The 27,713-nt window shown below is 38.9% G+C and overlaps 1 long non-coding RNA gene across 1 annotated transcript in view; it reads right to left on the reverse strand.

Moving 5' to 3' along the window:
- Nucleotides 1-25,313, reverse strand: part of LOC129627289 (uncharacterized) — a 54,407-nt gene extending 29,094 nt beyond the window's left edge. The window contains exons 1-2 of the long non-coding RNA XR_008702524.1: nt 25,188-25,313; nt 24,896-24,949 (exon numbers count right to left, since the gene is read on the reverse strand). This is a non-coding gene — a long non-coding RNA (uncharacterized LOC129627289). The remainder of the gene's footprint in view (nt 1-24,895; nt 24,950-25,187) is intronic.
- Nucleotides 25,314-27,713: the final 2,400 nt, after the last annotated feature.

Here is a 27,713-nt window from a genome sequence, read left to right on the forward strand (position 1 = left end):
ATGTGCAAGCTTACTCTCTGAATACATACTTCTGATCATAGGCTTCCAATTTCTCTCCAGACTAACCAAACTATTTTCTTCTAGATCTCAAAGGGGCCTCATTTTCCCTCATCTCTTTCCAGAACACCTGGCATAAACTCTTTCAAATTGAGGGTAGGTATTTATAAAAGCATCTTGAACTCAAAGAATTTTTTCCTTACACTGTAAAAAATATCCATGTGGCAAGAAATTGCTAAAGTTAAAGTTCTCTCCTTAAAAAGGAAGGATGAAATAAATGCATCTGTACAAATTAATATTTCAATGAATCATCCTTCCCTCAAGTTACAATTGAAATGATGAAGTCACAGAATTCCACCCCATGCTCTCACCAAAGGCTCTCTGGGAGCATTCAAACTATTAAAGAAGAATAGGTAATATCACTCAGCTATTTAAATGCTTCTGTATTTTTTAAACTCTGTTTATTTCTAACTGTATAGTGAAAATATTCATTGAATGATACATGGATCTTCCAACTTAAAATATCTGCTACTAATTATTGTATTTGCTAACATTCATTGAATTTGAGTTTTCACTGTGTCAGGTACTGGGTGAAATACAAACTATTCATTATTCTTACATCATAACATAACATATACCATACCATAATATAACGGTATCCCCTGAGAGCAACTGAATTCTCTCTCAAAGACCTACAAAGCTATGAGGTCCCATGGAAAATAAAGATGAAGTGAAGTTTATTAAATCCCTTAATGATCAGATCTTCCCCATTTAGTGGCCTTTTACTAAAGCTTACAGGGAAGACTATTGGCCTCGGCTGGAAATTAATGAGTGTAGTGTTATTTTACATCCTAATTGACCATCTAGACTGGTGGACCCAAGGAACCATTGATTGCACAAGACTGCTCATTTTGCAGAAATGCTCACTGTAGTCTGAAATCTTAGGGCGAGATCTACAGAGCAGGACAGAAGACAAGTAACATGCAGGATTATGGACAAAACCAAATTGTGGATGAATTCCCATGATGGATTGTTTCTCACAGTCATCAACCTTGAGTACAGTAGCAGCTGAAATATATGGCAGGAGAGAGGAAAGCACACCAGTTCACACTGGCAGCCCCCACTGATACAGGACTAACAGAACAGTATTTGGGCAATGGCAGTAGCATGTAACGCCTGAAAATGACAACTAAACAAATGACCTTAAAAATTAGGAGAATGAACTTTATCAACAAGACACCATTCTCTAATTTTTATGATTTTTCTTTGTACTTTTTGTTTTCTCCCAAAGTCTCCTATAATGAATATGCACTTATATTATAATCAGAAAGCAAGTTTGTTGGTTTTTAATAGCAGTTAGATTTCCAGGCAATCAGCTTAACCTTCTAACCTCAAAAGGATAAGTAGCTTCTTACCTTTCCTATTATTCTGTAAACTGATATTCGAAAATCATCCTGACTTGAAGTATAGAATTAAGGAAAAAAAATAAACACAGCCTAATCTGTAGCACTATGATCCCACATAATGACTAGGCTTTGATTATTTTTTTCCTAATTTGAAAGGAGAATGTCATGAAATAGCAATTGGACAGAGAGAAAGCTTTGAAGCAAAAGCATTTTTATATTCTTGATCGAAAAAGTACTATATAAATGGTTAAAGTGATGATATCATTCTTGAATAGGTATGGGGGGAATGCTGCTGCTGCTAAGTCGCTTCAGTCGTGTCCGACTCTGTGCGACCCCATCGATGGCAGCCCACCAGGCTCCCCCATCCCTGGGATTCTCCAGGCAAGAACACTGGAGTGGGTTGCCATTTCCTTCTCCAATGCATGAAAGTGAAAAGTGAAAGTGAAGTCGCTCAGTCGTGTCTGACTCTTAGCGACCCCATGGACTGCAGCCTACCAGGCTCCTCCGTCCATGGGATTTTCCAGGCAATAGTACTGGAGTGGGGTGCCATTGCCTTCTCCTATGGGGGGAATAGATCTGTTAATAACTTCTCTGGAAGCAGTCAAGGCCTTTTGTTTGAGAAATAATTATTAACTTCACTGTTTAACATAATGCATTCCTTGGCCTTGATGCTAATTGAAGAAAGTCATAATCTCAGGATATAACTGTGCCAAAATTACAATATGTTCCTGAACCAATGCAGAGAAGTGACAGACTGAATAAACTACACAAGAGCTGACTATATAGATGATGCTGCCATAGTTTTTCCAAACAAAAATGTATGTTCATCTCACAGATTCACTGCCTCAGGCCTGAAATAATAAAAGATACAAGGTCCTTCAACAAATAAGTTATGAGAAAAAGTGATGGATAAGATACTTTAGATGAAGAGAAACTGATAAGGCATATTTAGGAGAAAAATAAGCTCAGTCAAAACAAAATACTTTGACTTGGGACACACATTTGGGTGATGAAACTACAAAAAAAAGATAAAATTAAGAAGCAATTACTATAAAATCCAAAAAGTAGTTACTATTGAGGGGACAGAGGAATATAGAAGGGATGTCTGCAATAACTGATAAAATACTTCTTATTTACCTGAGTGGTTATATCAAGGACATTTACCTTATAATAAGAATTAAAAATTAAATTATTAGCCTTAATAATTAAATTATTTCTTAAAATTAATATGTATACACCAAAAAAAAACCCCACATATATTTAGTAGTAATTCTTACATTTTGTAAATTCCAACAGTGGTTGTCAACTAGAATCACTTTCCCCAGCCCTTTCCCTCATCTAGGGAGGTTTGAAAATTTGGGGTGATGGATAATGCCAAAATTAGTAGTCAAAATTATTATGAGCTCATTTTTAGTGGTCATTATTACTGGAGGGAGGAGAGGAATTATAGGGGAAAGGTCCATAAACATGCTTCAGACCCAAAACAATCCCTCCCAGAAATGTTAAGAGTGTCATCTGTGTGAAATTAACAAATCAACAATGATCACCTACTGCCCCATTATATCACATATATTTCATAATGTTTGTTTCTGTCCCTTAAGAATGGAAATACCATGTGTGTGAGTATAAAAGAACTATTCTGGCCATTTTTAGGCTGAAGAATTCACTTCAAAGTTCTGCAAAGTGTGGTTTGATTATATATGGTTATGTTCATGAAGTTTAGAATCAGTTTTGAGCACGTTATTCAATCCTTCTGGAATTCAGTTTACCTATAAATAAAATGGAGGATGAGATGGTTAGATGGCATTACCGACTCAATGGACTTGAGTTTGGGTAAACCCTGGGAGTTGGTGATGGACAGGGAGGCCTGGTGTGCTGCGGTTCATGGGTTGCAAAGAGTCGGACACGACTGAGCAACTGAACTGAACTGAACTGATATATAAAATGAGAATAATATTAGTATCTACCTGTATAAATAGCCAACCACCTCAAAACTTACAGCTTACACAAATCAGCATTTCTTATTTCTCAAAATTTGGGCTGGACTGACCTCAGCTGGGCTTCTATAATCACCTGGCTGGGGCTCTGATAGGTTAGGACGGCTTTGCTTAGGATATCTTGGCTCTTCTCCAGTGTATCTCATGTCTCCCAGAAAGCTGGTCCAGCCTGTTCACTGGTGGTGGCAGAAGTCCAAGAGACAGAAGAGAAACATAAAAGCTTTTTTTTTTTTTTTTCAAATCTTCATTTGCATCAAATTTGCCTTAGCCTATCGGGTCAGGGTAAGTGACATGGTCAAACCCAGAGTCAGTGTTGAAAGAAATTGTCAAAGGGTGTGGATTCAGGGATGCTCCAGTTAGGAGTGTATCTCCCTAGAATTTATGCCCAAAGGTGATGGTATTAAGAGATAGGGCCTTTGGGAACCCTCATGAATGGGATTAGTGCCTTATAAATGAGAGTCCAGAGATATTCCTAGACCCTTCCTCCAGTTGAGAATGCAGAGAATGTACCAGCTATGATATCACTGAAGAACTGATGCCCTTGAACTGTGGTGCTGGGGAAGAGTTTTGAGAGTCCCTGCTTCAGCAATACGTCAACCGTGAACTTCCAGATGTTCAAGCTGGTTTTAAAAAAGGCAGAGGAACCAGAGATCAAGTTGCCAACATCTGCTGGGTCATCGAAAAAGCAAGAGAATTCCAGAAAAACATCTATTTCTGCTTTATTGAATATGTCAAAGCCTTTGACTGTGTGGATCACATACTGTGGAAAACTCTTCAAGAGATGGGAATACCAGACCACCTGACCTGCCTCTTGAGAAACCTATATGCATGTCAGGAAGCAATAGTTAGAACTGGACATGGAACAACAGACTGGTTCCAAATAGGAAAAGGAGTTCGTGAAGGCTGTGTATTGTCACCCTGCTTATTTAACTTTTATGCAGAGCACATCATGAGAAAGGCTGGGCTGGAAGAAGCACAAGCTGGAATCAAGATTGCCAGGAGAAATATCAATAACCTCAGATATGCAGATGACACCACCGTTATGGCCAAAAGTGAAGAGGAAAAGCCTCTTGATGAAAGTGAAAGAAGAGAGTGAAAAAGGTGGCTTAAAGCTCAACATTCAGAAAATGAAGATCATGGCATCTGGTCCCATCACTTCATGGGAAATAGATGGGGAATCAGTGGAAACAGTGTCAGACTTTATTTTTTGGGGCTCCAAAATCATTGCAGATGGTGACTGCAGCCATGAAATTAAAAGACGCTTACTCCTTGGAAGGAAAGTTATGACCAACCTAGATAGCATATTGAAAAGCAAAGACATTACTTTGCCAACAAAGGTCCGTCTAGTCAAGGCTATGGTTTTCCCAGTGGTCATGTATGGATGTGAGAGTTGGACTGTGAAGAAGGCTGAGTGCCTAATAATTGGTGCTTTTGAACTATGGTGTTGGAGAAGACTCTTGAGAGTCCCTTGGACTGCAGGAGATCCAACCAGTCCATTCTGAAGGAGATCAGCCCTGGGATTTCTTTGGAAGGAATGATGCTAAAGCTGAAACTCCAATACTTTGGCCACCTCATGTGAAGAGTTGACTCATTGGAAAAGACTCTGATGCTGGGAGGGATTGGGGGCAGGAGGAGGAGACAACAGAGGATGAGATGGCTGGATGGCATCACTCAATGGATGTGAGTCTGAGTGAACTCTGGGAGTTGATGATGGACAGGGAGGCCTGGCGTGCTGTGATTCATGGGGTTGCAAAGAGTCGGACATGACTGAGCGACTGAACTGAACTGGACAGCAAGGAGATCAAACCAGTCAATCCTAAGGAAATCAACCCTGAATATTCATTGGAAGGATTGATGCTGAAGCTGAAACTCCAATACTTTGGCCACCTGATGTGAAGAGTCGACTTACTGGAAAAGTCCCTGATGCTGGGAAAGATTGAAGGCAAAAGAAGAAGAGGGAGGCAGAGAATGAGATGGTTGGATGGCATCACCAACTCAATGCATGTGAATTTGAGAAAACTCCGGAAGATAGTGAAGGACAAGGAAGGCTGGCATGCTGTAGTCCATGAGGTTGCAAAGAATCGGACACTACTGAGTGACTGAACAACAGCAACAACAACATGGAATTACAGCAATGTCTGAATTCAAGACTGTTTATTTCTTGAGAAATTTTTTCAATAGTAGAGACTTTGGAAACTTTACAAAGTTATTGAAAGTTTATTACTTATATCTGAGTTGACTTAGTTTGAACCTCCTGAAAAACCGCAAAACAAACAATGAGGAAATCAGCATGAAGAACGTGAGTTTTCCTAGAATCTTGTTAACAACAAAATAGACTCTTAGTTTAAAAAATTTAATGTGAAGGTTATTTCTCTCCAATGAATTTCAACAGACAACTCTGAAAACTTTGAACTTGAACCCCAATAAGTTGAAAAGTACATAGAGGTTTCTGAGCAGTGTTCTCCATATGGTCATAAAAGCATATCCCCATTTTTAATTAAAAATTGTGAAATGACATGGTATTACTGGACCTTGAAAATAGCTTGAAAAAGTTTTAAGCAAGCAAAAGTTTTCACTGACCCTTCAGAACATGAACTGGCTCTACCCACAGTTTTATTTTCATGACTAAGCAGGAAATGTGTAGACATGTGTACACAGAAGTATATTCAGTCAGGCTGCATTAGCAGAATGTGTCTGTAAAGGGAGAAGTTTGTGATACCTGGACAATAGGAATACAAAGGCCCTCTCAAGTTAAGTGAACACTAAATAATTCCCTTCCCATCAATTGTTTTACAAACTTTGCTTTCCATCAGAAAATATACAGGCCTTAATATAGATTACATTATCAGCTTTGTTGCTAAAGACTTGCCACTAACTGTGTCTGAACAAATTAGCACAAATGTTTAAAACAACACTAATCTTACAGTTCTGGACATCTAAATTCCTCAAAGGAAGGTGTCAGCAGGACTACCTTCCTTCAGGAGGCTCTAGAAGATAATGTTTCTTTCCTTTTCTTAGCTTCTAGATACCACTTGCCTTCCTTGGCTCATGGCCCCTTCCTCCGTTTTCAAAGCCACTGGCATAGCATTTTCAAATCTCTCTCTCTCTCCATCAGCTTCTGTGATCACACCTCCTTTTAGACTCTGATTTTCTTCTTATGAGGATCTCTGTGATTATATTGTGCTCAACTAGATAATCCAGGATAATCTTCGCATCTCAAGATACTTAATCACATCTGGAAAGTCTCTTTGAAATGTAAAATAGCACATTCACAGTTTCCAGAAATTAGGAAAGAGGGGGGCATTATTCTGCCTACTATTCCTGACCAAGTTGATTAGATATTTTAAATTATACAATCAATAAGCATTTCTTGACTATTAGCTACAAAGAACTTATATTTCAAATAGAGAAAGTAATATATGGTCCTTAAATTTACAGGTCAACTGTAAAGATTAAAATAATATGGAACTGTTTTTATATTCTGAGTGCATGTAGAATGAAAAATATGCCTCAACCAAATTACAAAATATAATTATGCTTTAACTTTCATTTGTCAGGAGTAGCAGGAGGTTTGGTTTTTATTTCTTCAAAGTCTTCAGTTCAGTTCAGTTCAGTCGCTCAGTCATGTCTGACTCTTTGAGACCCCATGAATTGCAGCACGCCAGGCCTCCCTGTCCATCACCAACTTCCAGAGTTTACCCAAACTCATGTCCATCAAATGTGTGACATGGCATCCAACGGTGATGCCATCCAGCCATCTCATCCTTTGTCATCCCCTTCTCCTTCTGCCCCCAATCCCTCCCAGCATCAGGGTCTTTTCCAATGAGTCAACTCTTTGCATGAGGTGCCCAAAGTATTGGAGTTTCAGCCTCAGCATCAGTCCTTCCAAAGAAATCCCAGGGCTGATCTCCTTCAGAATGGACTGGTTGGATCTCCTTGCAGTCCAAGGGACTCTCAAGAGTCTGTGGCAGATTCATTTTGATATATGGCAAAACCAATACATTATTGTTAAGTTAAAAAAAATAAAAATAAAAAATAAACTGTAAGAGTCTTCTCAACACCACAGTTCAAAAGCATCAATTCTTCGGCGCTCAGCTTTCTTCACAGTCCAACTCACATCCATACATGACTACTGGAAAAACCATAGCCTTGACTAGATGGACCTTTGCTGGCAAAGTAATGTCTCTGCTTTTGAATATGCTATCTAGGTTGGTCATAACTTTCCTTCCAAAGAGTAAGCGTCTTTTAATTTCATGGCTGCAGTCACCATCTGCAGTGATTTTGTAGCCCAAAAAAATAAAGTCTGACACTGTTTCCACTGATTCCCCATCTATTTCCCATGAAGTGATGGGACCAGATGCCGTGATCTTAGTTTTCTGAATGTTGAGCTTTAAGCCAACTTTTTCACTTTCCTCTTTCACTCTCATTCAGAGGCTTTTTAGTTCCTCTTCACTTTCTGTCATAAGGGTGGTGTCATCTGCATATCTGAGGTTATTGATATTTCTCCAGCTTGTGCTTCTTCCAGTCCAGCGTTTTTCATGATGTACTCTGCATATAAGTTAAATAAGCAGAGTGACAATATACAGCCTTGACGTACTCCTTTTCATATTTGGAACCAGACTGTTCTTCCACGTGCAGTTCTAACAGTTGCTCCCTGACCTGTATATAGGTTTCTCAAGAGGCAGGTCAGGTGGTCTGGTATTCTCATCTCTTTCAGAATTTTCCACAGTTTATTGTGATCCAGACAGTCAAAGGCTTTGACATAGTCAACAAAGCAGAAGTAGATGTTTTTCTGGAACTCATTTGCTTTTTCAATGATCCAGCAGATGTTGGCAATTTGATCTCTGGTTCCTCTGCCTTTTCTAAAACCAGCTTGAACATCTGGAAGTTCACGGTTCACGGCTTGGAGAATTTTGAGCATTACGTTACTAGTGTGTGAGGTGAGTGCAATTGTGCAGTAGTTTGAGCATTCTTTGGGATTGCCTTTCTTTGGGATTGGAATTAAAACTGACCTTTTCCAGTCCTGTGGCCACTGCTGAGTTTTCCAAATTTGCTGACATATTGAGTGCAGCACTTTCACAGCATCATCTTTCAGGATTTGAAATAGCTCAACTGGAATTCCATCACCTCCACTAGCTTTGTTCGTAGTGATGCCTTCTAAGGCCCACTTGACTCCACATTCCAGGGTGTCTGGCTCTAGGTGAGTGATCACACCATCATGATTAGCTTTAACCCTCTTCAAATTGTAATTCCAAGGAAGCTCTTGTGCTTAATATTATCCAGAAAAGAAAAGTATTTAATATGGTAGAGAGCTACTGAGCAGAAGCTGGATTTGACTTGACTGGTCATGGCCAAAACACAGAAACTGAGACAAATTGTCTTCTGCTTTCATGCCATTCTTTGAAGAAGGGCAGATCCATTCCTCAGTGTAACAGTCATTCAAGAGAGTTGGGGCTCCCAAGATCAAAGCAGTTTCACTTCTCTCACTCAGCCACTTCCATAGGACATACTGTATCAGGCAATAGGCCTGAATGAAGCTTGGGTAGTGTTGGTCCTATGCAAAGAAGTTTCCAATAATTTTACCCAGAGATGTGATGGGGAATAAAATCCCTGTTTGCTGCCCACTGCTGTCTTCAGGGTTTCTTTACGGAGGTTTTGTGCTGAGCCTCAGTGTGGGTTGACCTGTAAGTATGGCCTTGGTTTTCAGATCTTTGGGGCCTTTTGTTCCTCAGGACAGGTCATCCCCAAGAAGAGCTCAATTAAAGCTGATTTCAGTGCTTGCTGCCTCAGACATAGAAAACCATGCTCACTCTTTTCCTCCTTCTAAGGGCCATCTTTCTTTGAACTTGTGTTAACATTAAAGGCTTTTGTTGCCCTCTCTCACCAGTGGTGTTTGCTCAGGATCACTCTCAGTTAAGCAGGGCTCCCCAATTCTGAATCTCAGGGATCAGAGGCTTAGGGAAATACATGGTTTTTCTCCCAGACAACTCTCTGGGCTCTTCATGCAGGCTAACCCACTCTCATTAAAAGTTCTTCAGGCTGATAGAAGGTTAGGTGAATAAAACAGAAGCTCTCCTAGCAACTTTTTGTCCCTGCAGCGCTCTATCTGGCGTGTATTTGCTCACTCAAATAGGCATTGAGGCTGTTTCCAGGATGACCTTGTGATGCTACAGAGAGTGATCAGCACCTACTTTCTCTAATTGAAAGTACAAATTAATTAAATTCTGGTAGGCTTTCTGATTTAATGATAATGTACATGAAAGGACTCTACAGATTTCAAAGGGCTATTTAAGTAGAAATGGTAGAAAATTTTATCTTTTATCAAGGAATAAGTGATAGACATCACAAAAATTAGCTTGATAAGTTTATAATTTAATTAAAAATATAAGCCTAATTATTAGTAAAGTAGTCAAGAAAACTAAGTAAATATTCAATAAGAAAAGTGAAACTAACAGAAATTCAGAAAAGTAAAAAGTCAGTCAAGGTTGCAGGCCAGAACAGAAAAAGCATGAAGAAGAAATTTAGAGTAACATGGAAACATACGTTACCATATGTAAAATAGATAGCCAAAGGGAATTTGCTGTATGACTCCGGGAATTCAAACCACTCAAACCGGGGCTCTGTAACAACCTAGAGGAGTGGGATGGGAAGCGATGTGGGAAGGTGGTTCAAGAGGGAGGGGAGATATGTATGCCTATGGCTGATTCATGTGGATGTTTGGCAGAAACCAACCCAATTCTGTAAAGCAATTATCCTTCAATTAAAAAAATAAATAAATTTTAAAAAAGAAGAGATTTTAAGTTTAATGAATAGGACTCATACAAAGTATTTTTAAAAACCTTCTAAGTGAGGAGAGTTATGGAAGTTGAAAATAAACCCAGTGTTGGTGAGGTGAAAGAGAATTGTCTTGTCTAACATAGAGATGTGCTTAAGGGAGTAGGGGATGTGAGGTTTTAGTAAATTTGAAGAAGTTTCTACAATATCTTAAAAATTAGCAATGCATTTAGAGCTGATTCATGATCATGCTTCAGGCTTCTGAACAGAGGAGACACTCAAGGACAACATGGTCTTAAGCAAGATGCAACTGTATGACAAGCAGAAAAGATTGGAAGGAAAAAGACTAGAGACAGCAATATCAGCTAGGGCATTATTAATTTCTTGGGTGTAAAGGCTCAGAGAGCATCAGTGGCAAAACAAACAAAATCTGGGACAAGATACACTGCGGAGGGTGATGTAATAATTTTTGTCTTTTTTTTTTTTTCCCAATTTAGTTGATATTGAGCAGAGAGAGAGGGAAATTTGAAGGAGAAGTCAAAGATTGCTTAAAAATAACAACAATAACAGCAACAAAACAGACATGCAAGAGATTCAGAAAGATGCCAGCCAATTGAGTGGGGAAGGTGAAGGACTTGATTTGGCCTTGATATATTTGCAATTGTGAAAACATATAACAGGGCCTGGCAAAATGATATTGCAAGGCTGGAGAATCAGGCTAGAGGTAAAGATGAATATGTACAAAAGACCAGCTACAATGGTGACTGAGAAAAAGAAGGGAATCTACTGATATCCCCTCAGACCAGAGTGAAAAGGCACTCTTAGGGACAGGACTCCCAGATCACCTCTACTGCTCAGACTTTAAAGGCTGGTTCATCCTGGGGACCCTTGGTGTTGTGGATATAACACTGTACAGACCCACTGGCATCACCAAGCTTCTAGGACTTAAGCTAGGTGTCCAGGTCAGCTATAATGCCAAGTTGAGGGAAACTCTCCGTGTATGCTTTAAGAAGACTGCAGTCCTGGTTTTGTTAGAATGGACAATACCCCCAAATTCAGCCATATCGCCAAAATAAAGGGGGAAACCCAAATGGCTGACCATAAACAAAGGGACCAGTTTGGCAAAGCTGAATAGTCTTTCAACAGGCATGGACAGCCTTATTCTGCAGAACATCTTCAAAAGCTGCAATAGGCCCACAAGACAAACACTTCTTTCCAAAAAATTTAATGCATTTTAGAGACGGAAGGAGGAACAATTTATAAGTGGAAAATGAGAGGAATATTTGGTTGAACTTAGATAATTAATGCTAGAACACGCTAAGCAACTCATTCTACAAGAGCCAAAATAAGATTTTTGCTTATTTCATCAGCTATCACTTGTTAAATACCATTTTGTTCAGAGGTGGGGCAGGGAGGAGAGCTTATTATTGTGATTTCTCCAGTTATTCTGCTTCTGTTCTGATTCCTCCACCAGAATGTTAAGTCATATGGCCATAACAATTCTCCCAACTGTGCCCACAACACTTTCTTTCCTCTCAATGGCCATATGAAATGTCAATGAGGAGCCTCAATTTGTCATTTTTTTCTTTTTGTTTTTTTTTTTCACTTGGTAAATTCTTTTTCTGGCTTTGGCTTATAGTCACTTCCCATAAAGAAAGATTTATAGCAAGTGATCCTCCTATTAAAACCAAATAAAATAAAATATCAAATACTCACTTGATCTAAATAATGTGTAATTACTTTAAAAATACACATGTTGGAAGGTTTATGCCTAAAGTTATGGCAGGAAAAACAAGAGGCTTAGTTCCCCCAAAGTTACACATGGTGGTGATAAAACACTGAAGCAGGGTAGAGGGAGGGTGGCCATGCTCCATGAGAGAGCGTGGATTATTGTTTAGAAAGCAATATTAATACAACTACCACCAAATTGATACCTACAAGAAGCATGTTCACTGAGTACTAGCTAACTCTCCCAGAGGGAGGGAGGTGAGTGTAGGAGGTAGAGGGGTGTGGTGATGTGAGTTGGGGGTGGGGGGTGGGGGTGGAGAAAGACAAAGAAAATGAATAACAACAAGAACTGGTGGGAAACCAGATCTAGGTTCTAATCCCAATCTGGAATTGGATTAGTAAATCCCAATACAATTTACTAGTTGTATAATCTTGGGAAAGTTATATCTCAGAGTCTCAGTTTGCTTACCTGTGAAAGGGGATAATGCTATCTTCTTCATGGATGATTATAAGGGATACAAGAGATCATTTTCTTAAGTACATAACTAGTGGTTGGTAAGTATCAGTCATTCATTGGTTACCAATCTAAATGAGAAGACTTGAGATGGGGAAGAGAAACAATGGAGGGGTACTTAGCAAGGTCAGGGAGAGAAGAAGATACCAGCACAAATTCTATTTGTTTGAGATATTTCTCTAGGACCAGCCATGTTTCTCTCCTTTTAATGCTTAATATTTTCACAATGGAATCATGATTGCTCATAAACCAAGATGTAAAAATCCCATTATTTCTTGGAGACAGAACAAGTATAAAAACAGTCTACAATTGTTAAAGTAACACTCTGAATGATAAAAACCAGTTTCCACAGAGACATGACAGGTTTTTCACAGAAAACCAAAGCTCACAGTTTTAATTTCATACAAGTCATAAACATGTGACTTTTATTACTCTGGGAGGAGGGGACTGCTGCCATATGGGACTGTTATATGAATAATCTGCTTCCCGATATGGAATTATTAACACTAACAGTATACCTGGGGCCACAGTCCTCTGAGTCAATTCATCATTATACTTATGTCAACTAGGAGAACATGTTCTTCTTACTGTTTATGGCAGAATCATCTCAGAACTAAGAACCACATTGGTCTAGCTCTCCCATTTTGCCAACAAGGGAATTAAGTACTCAGTTTCTCAATCTAGGTTGGTAACTTATTCGGAACCCACACAAAAAGGAAATGACATGGCCATGAGGCACACAGAAGCCTTTTCCATGAGGTCAAAATGACTGTTGTTATTCAATCACTCAGTCGTGTCCAACTCTTTGCGACCGCATGGACTGCAACACACCAGGCTTCCCTGTCCTTCACCATCTCCCAGAGCTTGCTCAAACTCATGTCCTTTGAGTTGGTGATGCCATCCAACTGTACGGATGTAGTCATTCTAAAAGCCTAACATATTTAGAACTTCAATAAATACTTATTGAATGAATGAATGAACTCTAACTTCCAAATTAGCTCATTTTCCACTCCATTTGGCTACTGTACCTCTTCTTAAGGATAACCTTTCCCCTACAGTATCCAACCCTCCTATCCTTATTCCTTCCCTCTGTACCTAACCCCATCTTGAAAAAAATCATTCACACTTTCTGTAGATGTGCCATGTTCTCCCAATACCCTCCCTATGACACTGCCTTTGTGATGCCACTATCTGGGTTGTCTCTCTTTTCCTTCCACCTCTATTCACCTAGTGAGGAGGGTCTATTAGACTTGGCTTGGGCATTATCTATTCCTCAAAGTTGTTCAAAGACTCCCCAGTCCTGTGCAGGCTGGGATAATGCTTTCTGTGTGCTCACATAGTATCCCTGAGTTACTTGCCAACTGTCACAGGCTGAGGTGGCCTTGTTTATTCAACTGCATTCCTCTTTAGACTGTAAGTCCCTGAGAACAGGAACCAAGTGTTATCTACCACTGAAGCCCTAATATCAATGGAGCCTGATATACAGTAAGAGCTCAATAAATATCTGACAAAAGACTAGATGAATGCTACTAATTTTCATACAACTATCTACACCTCTGGTGGCCTATATCTCAAAACAAAAGTAGAAATATTTCTATCTGATGTTTCCAATCACTTCAGTTTGATTAATCACTTCAGTGGAAGAGTGAAGAAGTAAGTCATACCTTCTCCTTCCCAATCTTAAACCAAATATGAGTCCCAACCTAAATAGGTTGAGCCCTTTGAGCATGCTTTTAGCACCAATAATGGGAGGGTTATCCCCACTGTGATACAAAAGCTTTTAGAAAACTAAAGGTGGGGAAGGCCCTGGCATCCTCTTTTTCCCAAATTACTTTACAAGATTAAACCACATCCAAACCAGCAATTCCTTTGTGATGACTTTCCAGGCTTGGTATCTGTGACCATGACTTTGTAACCTAGGAGGCCCTGTTTCTTTCACATGCCACTACCTCTACCTCTAATATTTTCACCAACTCCATTTTAGGACATTTGGTGGGGAGTATTTTTTATTAAGTATCCATATTAGTTCTCTAGGGCTGCCATAAAAACAAGAAACAAAACAAACAAACAAAACCACAAACAGGGAGATTTAAACAACAGAAATTTTATTGTCTCACATTTCAAAATCTAAGACCTCACCAGACAGGTTCCTTGTGAGGGCTATAAGGGGAAGATCCCTTCCAGACCTCTCTCCTTGGCTTGTGGATGGCTGTCTTCTCCTTATAACTCTCCACACATGGCATTTCCCTTCTATTCTATCTCTAATTTTCTCCTTTCTATAAGGACACCAGTCATACTGGATTAGGGCCCACCCTAATGACCTCATTTTAACTTGATTACCTCTGTAAAGACCCTGTATCCAAATAAAGTCATATTCTGAGGTCCTGGGGTGATGCAATTCTTCCTGTAACGGTATCCAAGGTTATAGACAAAGGGGTTTTGCTGGGTTGATGGACACTCATCACTCTTCTGAGAATCCAAGGTACTTACACATTGTTTGATTTGCTGGGTTTCTTAGGCACTGTAACCTCTTTCCACTACTCTTTCATCCCAAATTGCTAGCTAGGGTATGCTCCTCCATGTTCTTAGGTCTCTGGTTCCCTAAGGGTCCCACTGCTACTACTCAAAGAAAATTTTATCTTACTAGAATAACTTTCTGATATGGAACCGACAGCCCTCCAAACAAAAACCCTAATTTGTTGAGTATTTAATTTTTCAACAAATGTGCTGAGTACTTTACCTTCATTATCTGATTTGACAGCCGCCCCTACCTCCCGACCCCCCCACCCCTGCCCCATACACAAAAAGCCTATGAGATAGGTATCATTTTGGAGATGAAGAAATTAGAGTTAAAAGGCTAAAAGATTTCCCAAGGTCACAGGCACAGTTGTGACTAAGACACACTTTAAATTCAGGAAGTCTGACTTCAGAAAGAGAATGCTTAACCGACTCACCAGGCTAAACTGTGTCCCTGATTATTTTCTTTGATGATGTAACTGAGGAAGAAACTGACTCCAAAGAAGTTCTAAGCCAAAAATGATAGGATCCAGAAATGCCAAGTTCTTTCTCAGGCATCATTCTCCTCCTGCATGGAAAGTCCTACACTGTGACAGTTGCTCCTTTTGCCCAATCTCCATATTGGTTTGCTAAGAGTAACAGTCTAATAGACATTACATGGTGGCATGCTAGTGGAAGCACACCTGTCTGTACGTGAGTGTGTGTTAGTTGCTCAGTCATGTCTGACTCTTAAGATCCCATGGACTGTAGCCCACCAGGCTCCTCTGTCCATGGAATCCTCCAGGCAAGAATACTGGAGTGGGTTGCCATGCCCTCCTGCAGGGGATTTTCTCAACCCAGGGATTGAACCTGCATCTCTTACATGTCCTGCATTGGCAGGCAGGTTCTTTACCATCTGAGTCACCAGGGAAGCCACCTTTTATATGTTCCTAATCAAATTTGGGAAAGTGGAAAGGCTTCTATTACACAAATTCTCCTAAAGACATCCCACTGTTTACACTACGCCAACCTTCCATGGTGAATGTGGAAAGCAATAACAAGCCTCTTCATCATGCCTGTTGTGCTTAAACATACTTAGGAGAATAAAGATTCCCAACTTTTATGGACTACAATAGATAGCATCTTTGAAATGTCCTTTTGCTATGTTTGTAACTCTAAATGATGACAAATTGGTTTGAATTAGCTCTCTATATTATAAACAGGGGTGGTTGCAGCAATGGAATTCATTGAAGGTAGAAATTTTCACTTTTGACCAGATTGTTTGCTAATGTACCAAATTAAATGACAATATTGAGCACAACTCAGAGAATAAAACTGCAAACCCTTCTGTGAAACTTTATTCACATAGTTACTTGTATCTCTTAGTAAGTCCAAATAAACAGCACCATTTGCTCACTCTGTGGGTCCTGGTGAAAATTTTGACCTCTCATTTGGGGAATTTGTTTTTAACTCGTTAGCTGTACTCCCATATTGTACAGGGGTCCTCCCCTTTGAGTGTGAGAAGTCTTTCTCAATGTACTTTCTTGGACACAAAAGTGGAGATAAGAGTAATGATTAATCTTATTGAGTACTTACTGCATAGTAGGATTTGTGCTGGAAGATTTTGTTCATTATCCATCTATTCTTTTGGGCTTCCCTGATGGTTCAGACAGTAAAGAATCTGCCTGCAATGCAGGAGATCTGGATTCAATCCCTACATTGGAAAGACCCCCTGGAGAAGGGAATGGCAACCCATTCCAATATTCTTGCCTAGAGAATTCAATGGGTAGAGGTACAGTCCCGGGGGTCACAAAGAGTCAGAGACAGTTGAGTGACTTTCATTTTTCACTTATTCTTTAACAATCATACAATTAGCATCAATGCTACTTCACAGGAAACTTGCCCCAAAACACAAGGATGTGGTGGAGCCAGGATTTGAACTCCATCTGTATTAAACCCCCTGTTTCTGTGTTATACTGCATGCCACAACATTATAGACCATTCCTCAGATGGCACAGGTGCCCACAGGAGCTAGAAACCATGTCTAAGCCCAGTAGTACTAAGCACTTTGTCTACAGCTGCTGTTACTCAAGGAACCAACAGAAGTGTACGTTGAGTGGGGGTGAGGAGACTAATCAGAAGGATTTCTCACCTCCTTTGTAGATTATAGCAGCAACTTCCTTATTTAAATCCATGTTATAATGTTATAATCCATGGTATAATAATGAAGAGTGAAAATGGAATTTGCTCATTTATTATACTGGTGTTTTACTACGCAAGGCATAGTAAAAATTTTGAATCATTCTTACTCAAAAGGGAAATGATAGTATTAACAAAAGAGAATAAGAGAATTCACATATTAAATATTTTTTTAAAGTCTCCATAAGATAAATTCTAGCCTGTCCAAGATTGCTTAATACCAATTAGTAAAGACCATTAAAAATCATTTATGGAGTTTTTGTGAGTGTTCAGAGAACTAATGGGTTTTAAAATTGCTTGGGAATCTTCCTGGGGTCAAAGGAAGAAAATAAAGTATGAAGTGATACTAAAATGCATACAGTGACTAGTGGACAGGTTGTGTATACATAAGGGCTCCAGCAAAGAAAAAACATTCAATTTTTACAGCACACATTTAAACAAATGCAAATCTCACTGCCATAGCCTCTTGTCTTCACTCAAGAGCTAAGAAGGATGATAACATTGTGTATCACCACAGTCCATATCAGATTCTCAACCATTTTTCAGCCATCAGGTCTTTGGCCCCAGCCACCTCTTCAGCCACTCTCACCTTTAGCTGACAAAAATCTTTTGAAAAGTAGTGAGAAAATAATGCCACATTTACTGGCACCAATAAAATGACTTGATCTTACACAGCATAAATAAATAACTCAAGCACGGCTTTTACATAGCAAACATTAATACTGAAAACAGCTCTCCAACAGCCCGTCAAAGGATCAGCTATCTCTCTAAGCTTTTGCTACACATGTAAGCCAACAAAATGACAATAAATAAATGAAATAAAAAGGTGCCTGATATAAAATTTTGAATCATAAGAGGGAAATTCAGAGTAAAACTTAATTTGAGGATTTAATTTTAAATCACACAATAGCACTCTTGACTTCCCCAATAGACACACAAACGCAAATGATGTTTTATCAAAAATAAATGTATTAGAGATACATAATAATATAGATAATGTAGAAAATGATGTAACATATAATAGAATATGGGATGTTATCATTCAAAAGAATTTTGTCTGGTGTCATCAGTGAGGCTAATGAAGGAGGATGGATGAGATGTTTAATTGTTGTCCAATAAAATCATTTTTATCTTGGTTTGCAGTAAAGTAGTTCTTAATATCTAGGGTCATCAAGTCAATTGGCTGCATTGTTGAGTGATTCCATTATGCACTGATTATTCTTCTGTGGTTTAGAGTGTACATAAAGTTTATATTAAGTATGCTTGACCTACTATGTAACTCTTACATACTATTACTGCATTTGAAGAATGTATTTGTTTGAAGTAGGATGTAATTGGTATTTTCCAAATATAAAATCTGTTTTTTAGACATATCAAACTTTATAACTACAACATCCCTACAGTAAAATTAAGCTTGTTTCCAGGTTAATATCAAGCAGAGAGTCTTAAAAAGGTTTCCCATGAGCAAAATATTCAACAAGAATTATTTTGTATAGTGGGCAACAGACTAAGCACATTGGGGATATTAAGTGATATATAATTGATAAAGTATACCCTGCAAATATTTAAACTACTATGCCTTATCTTTAAACCTTAACTTGTGATCCCATTTTTAATCTAAAGAATTCACATCTGCAATATATAATTTTATGCTTTGTTTGGAAAAGAAAATCTGAATGGTGCAAAAGAATTTTTAGTACTGAGATGGGAAGAGTAACGCTACTTGTGAATTGGAAAGCAATAGATGAAAATACTTTCAAGGGCATGCTGGAAAGAAATATGTTAGTATTTAAATGTGATCGCATCACATGCATATACAGAATATATACCTCATCATATTCTGATTTGTTCTTTATGGTATGAACACAGTTAGGAAAAAATTCTTAAACACAAACGAAAAATTACAAAACTTGGTTCCTACTTTCATGTTTCATTGCTATCCTCTCACATGTGTGGATTTTGTTGCATTTAACAGTTTGAAATCTGCGTGCTCCCTCTTCCACATGATTCACAAGTATGTTAGATAAGCTCTAGGCATCCAAATCAAAGCCACACCACTTGCTGCCCTGTGAGAAACACACATCTAAATTCTTATCTGTCCTCACCTTTTACCCTCCACCTCTCTCCCTCCAGAGTTTTCACTAACAAGAAACAACATTCTGTGGGAAAAAGGTTTTTAGAAACTCTAAATGCTTTAAAAATTTACCAAACTAAACAGGAAAATTTATGTTGGTGTAGCTCTCTGTCTTTCCAGTATTAGCTAATAAGTTACCTTTTTTTCTGGTACTTTACAACATTGTGAAATAAATTTGAATGAGAGTATTTGAGAGATAACCAAAATAAGGAGGAATAATAAGGAATTTCCATTAGCATGTTATGGACACAGTTCCTCCAAAATAAGAAATACTATTTTGGTGATATCTTTACTATAGTCTACAAATCCAGAGTATCAATCTGAATCTTTTGAATGCCAGTTAAGTGTATGTTCACTAGATAGATGTTATGATAAAAATGAAAGATATAAAACAGAATGTCTTACCTTTAAATATAAAATATTTAAAATTCAGTTGAAGATGCCATATACCTTAAATAAGACACACATATTTATAAATGCATACATATAAAATTTTTGACAGAGGACTGAAGTAGCAGTGGACCTCTGGGCTGGACACCTGGTATTTGTCAAGCAGAATAAAATTCAAGATTTTTTCTCACCCAGACACTCCAAGGACAAAGCTAGTGGTAAAAGCTGAGCTCTGCTAAAACAGAGATAAGGTGCCCACTCCTGAGGTCAGGGAAGACTTCCTTGTCTGCACATGTGTAGGGAGGTTTCTTGAAGGTCAAAGAGGGAGGAGGCCCCACCTCATAATAAGTGTGGAAATGTACCCATAGGCTTCTATGGTGGGATTTATCTTAGCAAAAATTTCCACATGTATCTTGGGGAGGATCCATGGACCAGTCAGGTGTGAAGAAACAAGATAATTGGCCAATAGTAAACAAAGACCAGAAGGACTGTTTTGTACAAGTGATTTACATCACCTCTGTATTGCACTCCTCTTCACTCAGGACGCCCACACTCCTCTCCAGGCGTGTATCTCTGCCTAATTCCTGACTTACTGTGCCTCTCCTCATTAGAGAGGATGCCCATACCCTTTCTTTCTGGGTGTGCATCTCTGCCCTGCTCCTGAGTTGGATAAACAGATTATTTTCCTGTGTGCTCTACCATATACTGTGCTGTGTCTCTAATAATAAATTTTGTAACTGTTTTTATAGTTTTTGCCTCCTTGAAACATTCTTGCTTTCAAATAGGGGCAAGAGCCAGGGCACTTTGCTTCTGGCCCTAGTCCCTGGTGGTCTAGTGGCTAGAGCTCTTGGTTTTCATCTAGGTGTCCTAGGTTTAATTCCTGGGAAGGGAGCTAAGATCTCTCTTCAGGACCACTTACTGCTCTCCCTCTAAGATCAGGACTACAGAAAGGCTGCTGGAACCCATGAAATTCATGTAAAAAAGAAGCAATCAATTTTTTATGGACTCGTCTGTTTACAGAGAACTAGTTCCAAAGAATGGATAGAATTTTAATAGCTAGAAAAGAGTGGAAAAGTGTGAGCAAAGGTCTAAAACTTAGAAAACTCGATGGAGAGTTTGGAAAAAGTGAATAATTCACAATGGTCACCCAAATTCTGGTGATTTAGTAAGTAATAGTTGCATTCATTATTCTTTACCTTTTTATTTAATTATAAATCTTAGACACTAAAAAGATTAAGGTGGTGTTCTCACTGATACACACGTATCATATATACATTTAAAATAAAAGGAAGAGGGTCTTTAAAATTAGTCACAGAAGTTAAAATTCTGATTTGCTTCATTTTGGAATAATAAATCTTCTGGATGTGGTGTTGTTGGTTCCTCTAATTTGCTGATGGATTAAGTTTACAAGATCTTCCTTATCCTGCCACTGGGAAATCCAGGACTATGGCTAGCAGAATTAACCTTAGAGAATGCAGTTAATCTCCCAAAGTTTTTAATTTTTACATAAGAATGAGATTAGATTCACAGAGTTTCTCATCTCAGCACTGCAGATATTTCTGTTGTTGTTCACTTACTAAGTTGCGTCTGACCCTGCGACACCATGGACTAGAGAACACCAGGCTCATCTGTCCTCCACTATCTCCCAGAGTTTGCTCAAACTCATGCCCACTGAGTCGGCAATGCCATCTAGCCCTCTCATCCTCTGACATCCCTTCTCCTTTTGCCTTCAGTCTTTCCCAACATCAGGGTGTTTTCCAATGAGTCAGTTCTTCCCATTAATTCTGTGTTGTAGAGACTGCCTTGTGCTTTGTAGGGTAATGAGCAGCATCCTTGGAGTCTTTACCTATTAGATGGCAGTAGCAGTTGTAACAACCAAAAATGTGTCCAGATATTGGCAGAAGTCTTCTGGGAGGTGGGGGTGGGGTGTGGTTGGAATCACACCTTAAGAACCAGGGCTTAGAGGAGGAATTGAGACTACTGAATTAACAGGAAAACCCATCAAATTTCCCTGGGAAATTCAGAAAGACCTTTTCAAGCTCTATTTGCACTTATACATTAATTGACTATTTGAGTAAAAAGACACTTGTGTGTATTAGCTATTAAGGCCAGTATTGGGTCAAGAGATGAGTAAGTAGACAACTAATTATATACAAGCAGAAAGACTAACACAAATCAGGAAACCATTAAAGGCTATTCACAGCCAACATAGAAACATTGCTATCTGCACCTGTGAGAAACACTAGACACAAAATAATGAAGCCCATCAGAAAATTATCAGTCTGAGGGATAAGCTATTTTTTGAAACTGTGGCTTCCTTGAGCTTCAAAAGCCAATAAAGGCAGCAAAACTAATTCTCACTTGGAAAGGGGTTTGTTTATTCTGCTTATCTGCAGCCAAAGCTAACAGTCTTAATGGTTTTTAAAACCTTAATATTTCACAGCATTGGGAAGGCCTTATTCGCAGATAGACATATCTATGTATAAATGAGCACATGTCTAAATGAAAGCATTTACTTAACTATTTCCAAACAATAAGTTTGAGGGCAGACAAAATGGTGAGCTGGTTATCTTTTTTTTCTCAGTTAAGATCCAAAGTAGAATTTTAAAAAAGAAGAAAAGAGGAAGGCAGGAAGGATGGAAGGAGGAAAAAGAAGAGGATGGGCAAAACGAAATCTCATAACCATAATCTCCTTGCTGCTATTTTGAGAAAAATTCTGAGATACTTTTTATGCCTCTAGACTTTTAGGCAACTTGAATGTATCAATAGATACCATGTTACTTTCACCTTTATATTCCCAGCTCATAAAACATGCCTTATATAGTAAGTATTTAATACAGACTTGTGATGCGAATTAATAAGATGAAAAAAGAAAATGAATATCAATTAAAAGCTTAACTATATTAATATAAAGTTGATGATTAAATACATTTTAATCTGAATCCCCTTGTTACTATTTTTATTGAGACTCTCAGCCTTTCATTCCAAAACTCTTATCCTTTTACATGATTAAATTTATACATTACTGAATTATAAAGTACTTCTTTAATTTCATAGAATTCCCAAAATAGCCCCATGAAGCAAAAACCATTATTCCTCTTGTACAGAAAATACAATATTACAAGCTCAGAAAGATTAAGTGATGCCATAAGTAATAGAGCAGAACTCAACACAAGCTTCGATTCCAAGCCACCCTGAGTGTACAGTATCTTAAGTGAATGTCAGTGGAGAATAACATTTAGCTTGTTGCAGTATTTCAGTTGCACACAGTGGTTTATAAAAGCATGCACTGGTGTCAGACTCCCAATGCCCACAAATTACTAGTTTCGGATCTTGAGCAAGTTATTTTAGCTTTCTGAATCTGTCTCTTCATCTGAAGAACTGAGTGATGATATCCACTCCACGGATTTGATATAAAGATTAAAGGAGATGGTGAATTTAGCACACTTAGCACTTGACGCCTCAGTCATAACCCACTGCCGTATTTCATCTCCAATACAAAGGAATCTATGTAATGGTAGGTATTGTTTATTTGGAGTGCTGAAGATGTCCAAACCATTTATGGCAATACCAGTCCTTTCTGGTTTTCAGAACCTCTTGCTGTTTTGTAAACTTTTACCCCTTAAAAGTTGAATTCTCTGATTACTCAAAATTTGGATAGATTACGTGTTAAGATACATGTGAGGTCTTGGATCTGGGTAAGTAGAATTTGATGACAGAACATAAAAGAAAGCTTTCTAGTTAAAGAATTCACTAGGAAGATTTTTGAAATTTCAGTTATACATTTGTAAAATTCAGGAGGCAATATAGGTTTGTATGAATAAAAATTAAGAGTGCTTGAATGCTTATTTTGAGATTGGTACTGTTATAAATATGATGATACCACTCTAATGGCAGAAAGCAAAGAGGAACTAAAGAACCTCTTGATGAGGGTGAAGGAGGAGAGCAAAAAAAGCCAGCTTAAAGCTATATATATATATATATATATATATATATATATATATATATAAACTAATATCATGGCATCAGGTTCCATCACGTCATGGCAAATAGAAGGGGAAAAGGTGGAAGCAGTGACAGATTTCCTCTTCTTGGGCTCTAAAATCACTGTAGATGGTGACTGCAGCCATGAAATTACAAGGTGATTTCTTCTTGGCAGGAAAGCTATGACAAACCTAGACAGAGTGTTAAAAGGCAAAGATACCACTTTGCTGACAAAGGTCTATATAGTTGAGGTTATGGTCTTTACAGTAGTCATGTACGGTTGTGAGTGCTGGACCATAAAGAAGGCAAAGTGCTGAAGAATTGATGCCTTTGAACTGTGGGACTGGAGAAGACTCTTGAGAGTCCCTTGGACAGCAAGGAGATCAAACCAGTCAATCCTAAAGGAAATCAACCCTGAATATTCACTGGAAGGACTGTTGCTAAAGCTGAAGCTCCAATACTTTGGCCACCTGATGCCAACAGCTGACTCATTAGAAAAGACCCTGATGCTGGGAAAGATTTAAGGCAGAAAGAGAAGAGATCAACAGACGATGAGATGGTTGGATGGCATCACTGATTCAAAGGACATGAACTTGGGAAAATTCCAGGAGATGGTGAGGGACAGGGAAGCGGGACATGCTGCATTCCATTGGGTCATGAGAGTTGGACACAACTTGGAAACTGAACGACAATGAACAATTGTAAATGCTTCACCTATATTAGCTTATTTCAACCTGACACCAACATACCTGAGGTAGGTTTTATTATCACCATCCTCATTATATACAGATGGGAGAACAGGTACTAAGAGGTTAAATAACTTGACCAAGTTAACCCAGCTAGTAGTATCCGAGATGATTTGAATCTAGAGAATCTAGAGTCCATGCTCAGACCCAGGGCACTGTACTGCCTCTTTCCAGAGTGTCCAATCACTAATCAATCACACACTCACAAGGAATTTACAGAATGATGCAAATCACCCTGTACTCCTATCAATTCATAGAGATGTCTGTAGCAGCTGCTGTCGATATCCTGCTCCATACTTCTTTGGCTCCCAGTTCACTAACACCTAGGGCTTCTCAGGTGGCTCAGTGGTAAAGAATACGCTTGTCAACGCCGAGCCACAGGAGACTTGGGATTGATACCTGGGTTGGGAAGATCTCCTGGAGGAGGAAATGGCAACCCACTCCAGTATTTTTGCTGGGATAATCCCTTTGGTGCTTTGATTTTCACTAATAGCTACAGTAAAATTCATGACAAATAGACAACTTCTCACCTGGGCGTCTCTTGACCCCGCCTGAAGGCTTTTTCAGGGACTGTGAAAGCAGACCTGTGAAAGACAGGCACAACTTAAAGTACAGGAGAATTAAAGACCCTAGGAATAAACTTCAACTAATACAAAATAGAAATTAATAAATAAACACCCAGCCTCCCCATCACATTCACTTTCTCAAAGGGCCCCTAGTGGAACTGAGTCCAGTTGGCCCCCAGCAATAACTTGTTCATTGCAATACCTAGTATTGGCTCTCCACACTTCCTTGCCTCACTTTCCATACTTCCCCACTTACGTTTTCTGGGATCATCTTTTAAATAGACTGGGCATCCCAGGTGGCTCTAGTGGTAAGAAACCTGCCTGCCAATGCAGGAGACAAAAGAGATGTGGGTTCTATCCCTCGGTTGAGACAATCCCCTGGAAGAGGGCATGGCAACCTACTCCAGTATTCTTGCTGGGATAATCCCATGGACAGAGGAACCTATCAGGTTACAGTCCATAGGATCCCTCAGAGTCGGACATGACTGAAACAATTTAGCATTCATGCACTTATGGCCTTTTCTCAAGTTCTGCTTTGGAGAAGCTCATCAATATTAATAAGCTGGGCACCTGAAGTTTCCTGCTGTCTCCAATTTCACAGTCCCCTTGACACCAGCTCCATCTCCATCAGCTTGCCAAGGATCAGGGTCCACAGGAGGAGCACAGTGGAATGAGGAAGGGCTTCAGAAGACTGATTCTTTGGAATCTTCAAACTGAAACAAAACACTTCCTCTTGTTGATATCGACTATGCTCATAATATTGCTTCAACATGTTATGATGTTAGCCAAATTTCTTTCTCTCTTCTCTTACTAAGGATTTTCTATCAAGAAGGAAGAGTATGGGTAAATAAAGGGTAAAAAGGGAAGAAAACACCATAGCATCAGACAAGGATTTCAAAGAGTTACTAGTGTATCTAATAAGATTGTCATGAATGTGCTGCATGTGTCATTAGGAAGCTGAATGATCCTACTAAGTGACATCCTTCTGAGATATGGGATTCAGTGGAAAGAGTATGCACAAATCTTGATATATACATACCTGAGTTTGAACTTCAGCTTTATCAAAAAGGGTATGCTGCTGCTGCTAAGTTGCTTCAGTCATGTCGGACTCTGTGCGACCCCATAGATGGCAGCCCACCAGGCTCCACCATCCCTGGGATTCTCCAGGCAAGAACACTGGAGTGGGTTGCCATTTCCTTCTCCAATGCATGAAAGGGAAAAGTGAAAGTGAAGTCAGTCGCTCAGTCGTGTCCCACTCTTAGCGACCCCATGGACTGCAGCCCACCAGGCTCCTCCGTTCATGGGATTTTCCAGGCAAGAGTACTGGAGTGGGTTGCCATTGCCTTCGCCGAAAAGGGTATGACATTAAGCAAATTAACATCCTAAAGCCCAATTTTTCATACATATACAATGGTGTGGAAATATTTACCTCTCAAAACTGTTGAAGATTTAAATGAAATAATGTATATGAAACTTGCTGGCAGATGTTTAACAAATATTAGTTTCCTTTCCTTATCTACCCATGGCCCACCCCAATCTGCTATCTCACAGAGAAAATACCATGGGAAATATTCTTTATGATCTAAAAATCTTATATATGTTAGGGATCTCTGCTGCTCTATTGCATTAATATCCTGGAAATTCTAAATTTTTATAGTTTAAAAAAATGAATTCTGTGAGCATTTCTTTTGTGGGCATTATGTGCCAGATTCTTCAGGTTAATTAAGGAAAAGTAAAGCAGTTAGGGAAAGTCAGGACAGATGAAAATAAACATCAGATGTTGAAACTACAATGTGTCCACTAACACAAATGAATAATAGCTTCTATTATGTGCCACTTAAATAGCAAGGGAATAGATAAACCTCCCTATCCCTATGACAAATGGACTGGTTTTCAACAAAGGTTTTTTTTTTTTTTTTTTTTTAAGAAGCAGCAGTAGCAGCAGAGGGCAGACACTTTTTATCTCTATATCCAGCATAGACTCTTCTATCTTTCACATTTCTCCCATGGAGTCATGTGGTCCCTAATAAAGGTGTGACGTTTAGAGGGTTAGCAAAAACAACTTTTGAACATAAGTGCACTTCATAATGTTTTGATTAATTTAGCAGAATAATCTAGCTTTAAATTAGAGGAGCATGCATGTATGGGAATAACTGCTCTTTCAGAACCTGAAACTGCCTTTAATTCTTAGAACTTCAACTTTCTCAGGACAGGACCTACATTTAAGATCTGACTAGAAAGCCACGGAGGATGCACACCCATAAAGTTATCCATTCCACAGAGACAGATAAAAGGCATAGGGAGCTGTGGCCCTGGCTCATCCAACATCCAGCTTGCACCACAACTTAATGCTTACATCGTGGTGGACCACTCACTTCTTTAGTCATGAAGTTGTGGAGAGTGGACAGAGTCCACTCTAGGACAGAGTCCCAGACCTCCAACCTTCAATAACTGCTTTTTTTTTTTTAACTACTGTGCTTAGTTTTGGATATTTTTTAATTATTACTCAGAGTTCCTAGTTTCTGTTTCTAGTTTTTATTCCTGGGAAGCAGTTTTATAGAGGTAGCAACATTTGTTAAGTAGAACTATAACTTCTGGATTCGAATACTTACTCTGCCACTTAGTAACTGTATAAGCTCTCTATGCCTCAATTTCTTCACCTATAGAATTAGAACTGATAACAAATATATAACAATTTTCTTTCTTAGAAATGAACACTTGCCAAAGGGAGATGATGGTTTACTGTGTTCTCTGATGTGACCCTTGGCTGCCCATGGCATTA

The sequence above is a fragment of the Bubalus kerabau genome, chromosome 14, assembly GCF_029407905.1.
Source record: "Bubalus kerabau isolate K-KA32 ecotype Philippines breed swamp buffalo chromosome 14, PCC_UOA_SB_1v2, whole genome shotgun sequence".
In the NCBI taxonomy this organism is placed as follows: domain Eukaryota; kingdom Metazoa; phylum Chordata; class Mammalia; order Artiodactyla; family Bovidae; genus Bubalus; species Bubalus kerabau.